This window comes from Gopherus evgoodei, chromosome 5 (assembly GCF_007399415.2).
Source record: "Gopherus evgoodei ecotype Sinaloan lineage chromosome 5, rGopEvg1_v1.p, whole genome shotgun sequence".
NCBI lineage: Eukaryota > Metazoa > Chordata > Testudines > Testudinidae > Gopherus > Gopherus evgoodei.
The window spans coordinates 113,859,560-113,872,612 of NC_044326.1; positions in this window are offsets into that span (position 1 = coordinate 113,859,560).

Consider the following 13,053-nt stretch of genomic DNA (forward strand, 5'->3'; position numbering starts at 1 on the left):
CCTTCCCTGAGGACCCCCAAGACCCAGACCCTCTGGATCTTAACACAAGGAAAGTAAACCCCTTTCCTCACCATTGCCTTTCCTAGGATTTCCCTCCCTGGGTTACCCTGGAAGATTACCATGATTCAAATTCCTTGAATCTTAAAACAGGGAGCAATGTCCCTCCCCCCCTCCCCTTTCTCCCTCACCCAGAGGCAAAACAGATTCAAGCTCCATGAATCTAAAACAAAGGGATTCCCCCTTCTCCCCTCCCTTCCTGTTAAGTACAGACTCAATTCCCTTGAGCCTCAACAAGGGGGAAAATCAGACAGGTCTTAAAAGCAAAACTTTTAATAAAAAGAAAGAAAAAAGGTAAAAGTTTATCTCTGCAATTTAGATGGTAAAAAGTTACAGGTCTGTCAGCTTATAGAAACTAGAAAGAAGCCTTCCCCCCCCCCAGCAAGATACAATTTAAAATACTTCCAGCAAACTACACATTTGCAAATATAGAAACAATCAAAAGACTATAACTGCCTTTCTTACTAAATTACTCACTATTCTGAAATATATAATAGACTGTAGCAGGGAGATTGGCAAGAAACCTGGTTGCACGTCCAGTCCCTTCCAGGACCCAGAGAGAACAAAGCGAAACCCAAAAAACACAAACAAAGGCTTCCCTCCGCCGAGATTTGAAAGTATCTTGTTTCCTGATTGGTCCCCTGGTCATGTGTTTGGTTCCCTGTTTGTTAACCCCTCACAGGTAAAAGAGACATTAACCCTTAACTATCTGTTTATTACAGGGTGATTCTGGGTAAATGTCGTCACTCATTCCTTCCTCTGGAAAAGCAACGGCAGACAATCATTTCATGCCCTTTTTCCCTGGTTTTACACTGGCAGATGCCATAGCATGGCAACCATGGAGCCCGTTTTGCCTTTTGTCACTGTCACCGTATGTGTACTGGATGCCGCTGACAGAGGCGGTACTGCAACGCTACACAGCAGCGTTCATTTGCCTTTGCAAGGTAGCAGAGATGGTTACCAGTCATTCTGTACCATCTGCTGCTGTCATGGGTGCTCCTGGCTGACCTTTGCTGAGGTTGGCCGGGGGCGCAAAGACAAAAATGGGAATGACTCCACCCCGGTCATTCCCTCCTTTATGTTGTATCTAAAAATAGTCAGTCCTGCCTAGACTATGGGGCAAGTGTACTAGAGAACCAGTGTATCAGAGAACCAGAGAGCACAGCCGCTCCATGTCAGATCCCACAGAAATAATGAGCTGCATGCCATTCACGGGGTGTCCCTGCAACAACCCCACCCGTAGCTTCCCTCCTCCCCCAACCCTTCTGGGCTACCATTGCAGGGTCCCCCCCATTTGTGTGATGAAGTAATAAAGAATGCAGGAATAAGAAACACTGAGTTTTAGTGAGATAAAATGAGGGGGAGGCAGCCTCCAGCTGCTATGATAGTCCAGGCAGGACATTAAATGGTGGAGAGGAGAGAAGCGCAGCATCCCGCTGCTATGATAGTCCAGGAAGTACAGAATCTTTTCTTTAGACATGAAAGGGGGGGGGGGCTGATGGAGTTCAGCCTCCAGTTGCTATGATGAGGACGGTTACCAGCCATTCTGTACCATCTGCCGGGAATAACCGGGAGTCATTCCTATTTTTACCCAGGCACCCCCGGCTGACCTCACCTGAGGACAGCCAGGAGCACTCACGGGCTGATGACGAGGACAGCTACCAGTCCTACTGTACTGTACCATCTGCCACCGAGGAAGGGAGGGGAGAGGATGCTGCTGTTCATTGCCCCAGCACCATGTCTAGCAGCAGCATGCAGTAGACATACGGTGACATTGAAAAAAGTCAAGAAACGATTTTTTTCCCTTTTCTTTCACCTGGGATGGGGAGGGGGAACAAATTAATGAGATATACTCTGAACCACCCCAGACAATGTGTTTGACCCTACAGGCATTGGGAGCTCAGCCAAGAATGCAAATGCTTTTTGGAGACTGCGGGGACTGTGGGATAGCTGGAGTCCTCAGTACCCCCTCCCTTCCTCTATGAGTGTCTATTTGATTCTTTGGCTTTCCGTTACACTTGTCACACAGCACTGTGCTGTGGACTCTGTATCATAGCCTGGAGATTTTTTTTCAAATGCTTTGGCATTTCATCTTCTGTAACGGAGCTCTGATAGAACAGATTTGTCTCCCCATACAGTGATTAGATCCAGTATCTCCCGTACGATCCATGCTGGAGCTCTTTTTGGATTTGGGACTGCATCGCCACCCGTGCTGATCAGAGCTCCATGCTGGGCAAACAGGAAATGTAATTCAAAAGTTCGCGGGGCTTTTCCTGTCTACCTAGCCAGTGCATCCGAGTTCAGATCGCTTTCCAGAGCGGTCACAGTGGTGCACTGTGGGATACTGCCCGGAGGCCAATACCATCGATTTGCGGCCACGCTAACCCTAATCAGATATGGTAATACTGATTTCAGTGCTGCTACTCTTGTTGGGGAGGAGTACAGAAACCAGTTTTAAGAGCCCTTTATATCAATATAAAGGGCCTCCGTGTGGACAGGTGCAGTGTTAAATTGGTTTAACGCTGCTAAAATCGTATAAATGCATAGTGTGTAGACCAGGCTTCAGCTCTTCTCTCAAGGAGAGCTATTCTTTAGCTGCCAGCCTCGAGAGCTACTGAATGTGTCTGTCATCTGTGTACTGAGTCCCTGCTGGAATTTGTTCCTGAACAATGACCCAGCTGTTGTGTAAGACTACAGGCCTATATTAATGTTATCAACTGCTTGACTCAGTTGTTTGTTACACTTTTATAGGCCAGTGCTAATCTGCCCCTTACCCCCGTGGAGCTATTTGTTCAGTGCTGGTTATGCAAGTTACATCATTCTTTGCCTTCTGTGATTCTGAAGTTGTGTACGTAAAAATAATCAGTTTTCCTGGAATCATTGGCTGCAACATAAGTCATGTATCAGAGGGTAGCCGTGTTAGTCTGGATCTGTAAAAGCAGCAAAGAATCCTGTGGCACCTTATAGACTAACAGACGTTTTGGAGCATGAGCTTTCGTGGGTGAATACCCACTTCCTCAGATGCATGTAATGGAAATAATATTTCCATTACATGCATCTGAGGAAGTGGGTATTCACCCACGGAAGCTCATGCTCCAAAACGTCTGTTAGTCTATAAGGTGCCACAGGATTCTTTGCTGCTTTTAACATAAGTCATGGTATTCAAGGACAGCAGTAGAAATTATTTAATGAAAGTGTTCTTCTGCTGAGCTCCCTTGTCTTCTCTGCTGTCTCTTTTGTTCTCATTGGAGATACTTATTAAAGGAATGCTAAGACCTCTGAAAAGAACAGAAAAGAGAAGGGAAGGAGAGAACCAAGCAAAGGGGGAGAATAAGACAGTTCATGCTTTTAAAATTATTTATGTAAGGTGCAGGATTAATATGGGAGAACACTGCAAAAATTCAATGAATAGGACATGCCAATTAACCTTGATGGCTTTCATGTGATTTCATGTAGCCTCCTTTTATGTGATTTCCACAAATATTTATGTGAACAAATGAAGAAAGAGAAAGTGTTGGGAATGTTCATGAGTACCCTGTGTATTTGCACAAGTATTTGTTGTAACCACTGTGTTGGTGTAACCATCTTGAAAGCTTGTTTTGGAGAAACAAAGTCAGAGAGCAAAAGCAACGTCATAGATCTTACAAAACTGAGTACAACTAAGGGATACTCAGAGCACTAGTTATCCCTGGCCAGCCCATAGGATGAAAATTAGGGCTGTCAAGTGATTTTTAAAAAATGAATCGCTATTAATCACATTGCTAAACAATGATAGAATACCTTTTATTTAGTTTTTTGATGTTTTCTACATTTTCAAATATATTGATTTCAATTACAACACAGACTACAAAGTGTACAGTTATCACTTTATTTTTATTACAAATATTTGCACTATAACCCCCCCCAAGAAATAGTATTTTTCAATTCACCTCATACAAGTACTACAGTGCAATCTCTTTATCATGAAAGTTGATTTTACAAATGTAGAATTATGTACAAAAAACCTGCATTAAAAATAAAATAATGTAAAGTTTTAGAGCCTGCAAGTCCACTCAGTCCTACTTCTTGTTCAGCCAATCTCTTAGACAAACAAGTTTGTTTACATTTGCAGGACATAATGTTGCTCACTTCTTGTTTGCTATGTTGCTTAAACTGCAGCAAGGGAAGTTTAGACTGAACATTGTGAAACCTCCTAACTGTGAGGGTGGTTAAGCACTAGAATAAATTGCCTAGGGATGTTGTGGAATCTCCATCGCTGGGATTTTTAAGAGCAGGTTAGACAAACACCTGTCAGGAATGGGCGAGATAATACTTAGTCCTGCCACAAGTGCAGAGGACTGGACTAGATGACCTCTTGAGGTCCCTTCCAGATGTTTTCTGTGAATATATGGGGTTTTTTTCAATGGAGGACTAACTAGAGAAACAGGTAGGAAGGAACAGACTGACTCAAGATAAGCTGCCTCAGAAAACAGTTCAGGAATGTTAAGCAACAATGCCAGGACTATTCCCTTGATTTTTATTGTGTTGTTTCTGGCCAACTTTCAAACCTGGTTTGGAACAGGGCAGGAGAAGGTCTGTGACCATAGAAGAAGAAATGAACCCTGGCAGGAATAAAAGGGACCCTTTCACAAGAGAAGTGAGTAGTTGTTTGGCGGAATCACACAACCCTGGCCACCAGAGATGTCTAAACAAGTTAGGTCTGCCTAGATTACCGTCAGGGGATTATTAGACCTTAGCAAAAGAGTGTGTAGACTGTTTGCTTGTAAAATTATTTTTCTCCATATGCTTTGTTCCTACTGTTAAAATAAACAATACTTTGGCTTAAGAAGACTGTGGCCACTTTTCACCACTCCAAAGGGAAAAAACAGAGGAGTCCAAACTCAGTCTTTTTCGATGAGACAGGTGGATGTGCAATGTACTATATCCAGGGCCTGGTCAAGGAGTGGGAGAAGAGTGAAATTCCACCCCAGGTAGGTACTCTCATTCCCATGGCAAGGGACAGACAACTCCCATGCCATTCCACCCCCAATACAAAAAAAATAGCTATGAGCCCACCTATACATATTTGTGACCCCCCACCTGCACAAATATGGCGGCAGTTGGGATGGTATATTATCTCATCCACAGCCACTGGTCTTCCAGATTTCCAGTACATCTGGATCATGGTTGGAATGAATTACTCCCAAGTGCGATGCCTGCCAGTGTTCCCTCCATGCTGCCTGACAACACTTTGGGTTTGTTTGGTTTCTTTTTATAAATGGAATCAGTTTGAAAATGGTGTTCGCTAGCAAAAACACATTGATATAAGATACTATGGTAGGAAGCAAGGGAGGTTTTTTAGCCCAAGTTTCAGAAGTCCAGTAGATTCAAGTAACATACCCCACAATCCACTGCAAAAACAGCCCCTAATTCACAGTCTGGCAGCAGAACTTACTGAGAGAGCTGTGCTGCGTGAACCCTATCCTTTGCAAGGGAAGGCACTTCAGCCACTTTAGACATGTGGATGCACTCCATCAGTTTAGTGTACCTGTATAATTATAGCTCTAACCCCCGCATAAACCTTTCCCATCTTGATAAAACTTTAGACTGAAGGCCATTATTGGCTTCATGGGCCTGATTCACCACTGCCTGTCACTGAGTAGTCATTTACACCTCCACAAAGAGTGCAAAGTGGGCCTAACTTGCCACTATGTACTTTGCACAGGTATGCAAGGCAACGGAGAAACAGGACCCACATGAACAGCGTGGAGACAGGTTTGCTCCCAAGAACAGCATTATGGAGTGTGAAGGAGCATTATATGTACATGCTTCCAGATGAACTCCTCTCCTTCCTCATGCCATGACTAGAGTGAAGAAGCTGAGTAATCAAGGATAAGCCTTTTTAGTTTTGCTAGATAAATGCTCTGTGCAACTGAAAACATGTTTATAGAACTTTCTGGACAGCCTGCTTTTTGTTCTGTGGGTGTGCTTTATCATTTGTGTCATTTAATACAGTGATGGACTGACTATGCCAAATGAAATCAGGCTTTATGTCCTAACGTTGATGGCTTTTTCAGCTAGCAGAGCTCTATGAATAGGTGTGGCATATGATAAGCAAAAGCAGGGCAAGTGACTGCATCATTTGCAAATTGAGTAATCAATACTATCTGTACTTTGTTAGGGTGTGACTTATTACCAGGAATAATAATTTACATTTCTAGTTAGTGCTTGTCATCCAATAATTTCAAAGTACTTTACATTCATTAACTGAACCTTCCCTATACCAATCCCACGCAGTGATTATTACAGCTGTCTTACAGATGGGAAGCTCAGGCACAAAGGCCCAGGCCCACAAAGTTACTTAGGCTCCTAGCTTCTACTGAACTCAGTGGAAATTAGGACCCTGAATACCTCTCAGGATCTGAGCCAAAGACATTGAGTCATTTGGTAACGGCTGCATAATGAATCAATGGCTAAACTGATCCCAGGAATCCTAACTTCCAGTTCCTTATTCAAACCACAAGACTACACTCTTTGCCTATATCTAATAAGATATTCATAAGCAGACTCTTACTGACCCATTCTGGAGTCTTTCTCATCAATCATCTCCTTCCTTTTTTTCCCTTTACTGCTTCATCCATTTTAAAACTCTTTACCAGGGGGTCAGAATGCTGCTTGCCTCAACTTTGTGTTTCAGGGAACTGAAGTGTGAAACACTGTTTTTACATACTAGAGATTTGTCCTGAGCCTGTGAAGTGCTGATCCTGCTCCATACTTCTCAAGTGTTTGAATTCAGGATTTTCATTCAGGGTCCTCTCTAGTTCTTAGGCTGTCCATCCTGATATTCCACTAGGTTCTCATAATGCATCCATGTGGCATCTAATAAATGGAGGTACTGAGAGGTGGAGGCCCAGATCCTCAAAGGTATTTAGGCACCTAACTTCCTGGGGGTGATTCGTTCAAGTACACACTGTGATTTAGTGGTAAAGACAAGAATAGAACCCTGGTCATCTTATTCTCAATTTGATGCCTCTTTTACCGGACCACACTGCCTGGTGAAATCAACAGCAGCTGGGAGGATAAAACTGGTTACAAGAACTGTAAGAGACAAGGGAGTGCTATTACTGATCTGGCCTTGTCTTCCATTGGTGAGGGAGAGAGGGGAAGCGGAGGGAAGGTGTTTGATTTTTAAACCATGTTAGCTAACACATGATAAACTCCTAGTGTGAACAAAGGACTTGCTAACACATGGAAGATATATCTGCCTTGTCCATCCTAGGAGTTTACCATGTGTTAGCTAGCACAGCTCTCAAACACACTCTTTTTTTCCTGCTCTGGACGTATGCAGGGGTAGTGTGAGATATGTACACACAGGATCCCTGAATAAGGGGAGTCCTATACATATGGACCAGGCCTCTGAACTACTATTTCTCCCTACTCCAACTTTTAACTCCCAAAGCCATTGAGGCCCCTGGGGTTTGAGTTTCTGCCTGGTGTTCTCACGCTTTTTGCGATGCTAATAATTCAAACCTGGTTTTCTATAATGTTTGACAACTGGGTGTATTCATACTGCAGCTCTCCAACACCAAATTCTACAAGCCATTACCCTCTGATCCCTCAGGGTTACTAAAAGAAACTACACCATCTGCTCAAGAAACTTCCTGAAAAAGCACAAGAGCAAATCTGCACAGACACACTCCTAGAACTCTGAGCAGGCGAATTCTATCTGCTACCCAAGATCCATAAACCTGGAAATCCTGGACGCCCCATCATCTCAGGTACTGGCATCTGACAGCAGGATTGTCTGGCTATGTAGAATCTTTCCTCAGGCCCCATGCTACCAGCACTCCTAGCTACCTTCGAGACCCCACTGACTTCCTGAGGAAACTACAATCCATCGGTGATCTTCCAGAAAACACCATCCTAGCCACTATGGATGTAGAAGCTCTTTACACCAACATTCTACACAAAGATGGACTACAAGCCATCAGGAACAGTATCCCTGATAATGTCACGGCAAACCTGGTGGCAAAACTTTGTGACTTTGTCCTCACCCATAACTATTTCACACTTGGGAACAACGTATATCTTCAAATCAGCAGCACTGCTATGGGTACCCGCGTGGCCCCACAGTATGCCGACATTTTTATGGCTGACTTAGAACAATGCTTCCTCAGCTCTCATCCCCTAATGCGCCTTCTCTACTTGTGCTATGTTGATGACATCTTCATCATCTGGACTCATGGAAAAGAAGCCTTTGAGGAATTCCACCATGATTTCAACAATTTCCACCCCATCATCAACCTCAGCCTGGAAGAGAGCCACTCCCTGGACAATCACATAAACACCACCCTATACCGGAAATCTACTGACTGCTATACTTACCTACATGCCTCCAGCTTTGACATAGACCACATCACACAGTCCATTGTCTACAGCCAAGCTCTAAGATACAATCACATTTGCTCCAACCCCTCAGACAGAGACAAACATTTACAAGATCTCTCTCAAGCTTTCTTACAATTACAATATCCACCTGCTGAAGTGAAGAAACAGATTGACAGAGCCAGAAGAGTACCCAGAAGTCACCTACTACGGGACAGACCCAACAAAGAAAGTAACAGAACGCCACTATCCGTCACCTTCAGCCCCCAACTAAAACCTCTCCAGCGCATCACCAAGGATCTACAACCTATCCTGAAGGGTGATCCATTACTCTCGCAGATCTTGGGAGACAGGCCAGTCCTTACTTACAGACAGTCCCCCAACCTGAAGCAAATACTCACCAGCAACCACACACCACACAACAAAAACGCTAACCCAGGACCCTGTCCTTGCAACAAAGCCCGTTGCCAACTCTGTCCATGTATTTATTCACGGGACACCATCATAGGATCTAATCACATCAGCCATACCATCAGGGGCTCATTCACCTGCACATCTACCAATGAGATATATGCCATCATGTGCCAGCAATGTCCCTCTGCCATGTACATTGGCCAAACCAGACAGTCGCTACGTAAAAGAATAAATGGACACAAATCAGACGTCAAGAATTATAACATTCAAAACCAGTCAGAGAAAACTTCAGCCTCCCTGGTCACTCAATTACAGACCTAAAAGTCACAATTCTCCAACAAAAGAACTTCAGAAACAGACTCCAATGAGAGACTGCTGGATTGGAATTAATTTGCAAAATGGACACCATTAAATTAGGCTTGAATAAAGACTGGGAGTGGATGGGTCATTACACATAGTAAAACTATTTCCCCATGTTCATTCCCCCCCTCACTATTGTTCCTCACACCTTCTTGTCAACTGCTGCAAATGAACCATTTTGATTACCACTACAGTTTTTTTTCTCTCCTGCTTGAAATAGCTCACTTTAATTGATCACTCTTGTTAGAGTGTGTGTGGTAACACCCACTGTTTCATGTTCTGTATGTGTGTGTGTGTGTGTGTGTGTGTGTGTGTGTATATATATATATATATATATATATAAAATCTCTTCCTACTGTATTTTCCACTGCATGCATCCGATGAAGTGGGCTATAGCCCACAAAAGCTTATGCTCAAATAAATTTGTTAGTCTCCAAGGTGCTCCTCGTTCTTCATAGTACAGTGTTTCAGAGCTAATGTCAAGGCAGTTTGTATTTTTCAAAGGTGTAGATGCTTGTTATATATTTTCCTTTCAGCTCAGTATTGTCATGTTCAGGGATGCCTTCTGTAACATGCTTTTTCAAGTCAATTGTGCTTGTATGGGCCCACAATGGGTGTGTCTACGCAGCAAGCAGGAGCCCAAGGCAGTGAGTCTCAAAGCCCAGGTATACAGTCCCTGGCTTGCAGGGCTCCTGCTGCAGTGCTAAAAATAGCTGTGTTGGCTCAGGCTCTGAAGTCCAGGTCCCAGCCTGAGACTGAATGGCTACACTGCTATTTTTAGCATCTTACAGTGGGGCTCTGAGACTTGCTGCTACAAGATCCTGCTTGCTGTATAGATATACCTGCTGTGTACAATGGTCTTTCATAACCATTCTCAGTAAGTGCTGTGCTGTTATTTCTCCCCATTCCAACTTGCCTGTCTAAAGCATTGAGCATATATCAAGATGTGAGCATGTTGGTCAGGTGACAAATGCAGTGGCACAGAACTCAGGAAATCTGGGATCAGTTTCCTCTATAAGCTTGGGCAAGTCATTTAGCCTCCACTACCCACCTGTATTTCCTTTCTCCCATCCATTAATCTGACATGCCTATTTAGATTGTAAACTTCAGCACGGAGATGCTCTCAGCACAGTGGGACCCTGATCTCAGTTGAGGCCCAAAAGTACTAGCAGAATATAAACAAGAATAGTAGTGATGCAGATAGGTCCAACCCAAGTCCTGCTAGTTCTTGGATTGTTTGTGCCCTAAAACCATTCAAATTGTAGGAATTTCTTACAGAGAAACTAAAAAGGCACCAAACTTCTTTGTTAGTTTAAAAAAAAAAAAAGTGTGTCTGCTGCTTGCAGTTTGAGCAACTTACTAGCAAAACTATTGAGCCTTATTCTTCACAGCCTGGCACCTCATGGTCATGGGTGTAGCACACGGTGGGTGTAAACCCTTGCCAACTCAGAATGATAGTGTTTTCACCCACTGGGCATGGGTGTGAATGATGACTACACACAGTGCAAGGCAGCAGAGAAGTATGCCTACTGGGTTTATAAGATTGTAAATCACTTTCAAAATCAAATTACCCGTGGGAAAATGTGTTGTTTAATGTGTACTTTGAAATTCGAGATTAATTACATGTCTCCGCAGTAGAGCCTGGAGCATGGTACGGTTTGCTGGGCTGTGCTTCTGAAAATAAGTTTTCTAATAAATCCCACTGGACTTTGCTCATTGGAAACTGTGTATTACTTTTGCCTCACTTGTACTGTATTGTGTGGAACAATACATAAGCCCATGGTCCATCCAAGTAGAGGGCTAAGTTGGGCCTCAGTAGGAAGTAGGACCACGACATAGTGTCTCAGCAGGAGCTCCAGAGGCATTCCACGTGGGCCAGACAACATTTTCTGCAGTGCTAGGGGAGGGCAGTTACTGCTAAATCCATTCGAGTACAACTCCCCTCAGTGAGACACCCACAACTAGCCTGTGTCAGTTGATTCAGGCTCAAGGGGCTTAGGCAACCCTTTAGCCTGATCTCTACACCTCAGTCAGCTGGCATGGGCCAGTTGTGGATGTCTAATTGCAGAGGAGATGTACTGTAAAGGTGGAGAATGTACTCCATTCCCCTTTCTCCCTCTAGGCAATTTTATCTGGATGGATTTAATTTATCACCAGTTAATATGAAATAGTTAACACACTTGTAACAGTTAGTGTGGACACTCCTGATACATTTGTGCTTTATGAAGTAGCCTAAAACAGGGGTTCTCAACCTTTTTCTTTGAGGCCCCCCACAACTTGCTATAAAAACTCCACAGCTCACTGTGCCACAACAACTGGTTTTCTGCATATAAAAGCAAGGGCAGGCATTAAGGGGTAGCAAGCAGGGCAATTGCCAAAGGCCCCACATCATAAGGGGACCCAAGAAGCTAAGTTGCTCAGGCTTTGGCTTCCGCCCCGGGTGGTGGAGCTCAGGGTGGAGGGGCTTCAGCTTTCTGCCCTGGGTCCCAGGGAGTCTAGTGTCAACCCTGCTTGAGGGCCCTCAGGGGGCCTCAGATGCCTGGTTGAGAACTGCTAGCCCAGAACAAGTCTGCGGGGACTATCCACAGTAGCCTTTACAACATGTTAAGCACCTTGAGTTGCAAACAAACCTTATAAGGGAATGTAAATACGTCTGGTAGCAAAACAATGAGTGCACAAGCACAGACATTCAAGAGTGGAGAGAAGCCTTCTTGTACCCTTTCCCCCTTGTGCACTTATACAGGGCTGGGTGCAGTTTGACCTAGAATGTGTATCCTTCCATCTTCATCCCATGTCCAAATCTTCAGCAGCTGACAAGGCTCATAGCACCATACTTCCTCAGTAGAAGTCTTCAGCCACCTCTGAATCCCACTAGCTTCTGCCCCTCTTGCCCCACCCATTCAGAATAATGATTGTCAATAGCTAAAGCTACACTTGTTCCTCTGTCCTTACCTACTGATACTTGTTGTCTATTCTTTACCTGTCCTCTACGCTGATATTCTGGTGGCCAGGGATGGGTCACCTGCTGTTGCAGCAGAGTAGTTGTTCTTCTGCTTTTGTCTTACCCACCTTGAGGTCAGGCCACTGGCTGAATGTGGTTAAAGCCTGGGAGGGAGCCTAGACAATAACTGAACTAGTTTAGCACATAGTGAATTAAAAGATGCCTAGTTTAGAAGTGTTAGCTAGCACAATCTTTAAATTCTTGTCAGGAGAAAGCCTAGATGGAGGTAGGGAGGAGGCTGACTATAAACTGAATGGACAATCATCCCTACACTTCACTTTATATTTGCAATGGAAGGCAACTGGGGGCCAGACTTTTAGTGGTATTTAGGCATCTAAAGGTGCAGATAGGCACCCAGTGGGACTTTCAGAAGTACCTGGGTACCTAACTCCCATGGGCACTGGATTAATGAAATGAGTTTTAAAAACTGACTTATACCAGTGTAACATTCTCATGCAGACAAGACCTACATCTTGAGAATCTGTACTCTGTTAACCAGCTGCATGGGGATATATGCCATGTTAAAATAAGACTGCCACAGATAGAGTATGAAGATCTTCTATTGCTTCTAAATGAGAGGCTTTTTTAGAAGTGTTTAAAAACTGTTCTAGAAAGGTGCTTAAGCCCATTTTAGATTCCAGTATAGACAATACCTAACTAGTTTATAATCTATACAATAAAGCCATGTTATGTCATGGGTAGGCTATGCCTGTATATAAATGTCAATTTTCAGGCAACCCTTGGCTGGGGGGGGCGGGGTGAGGTAGACAGGAGTAAGCACCAGAACACTACTTTCCTCATTAACTAAGTGGGCATTTATAAGAGTAAATGGTTAATTAAAAACAATGTGCACAAGG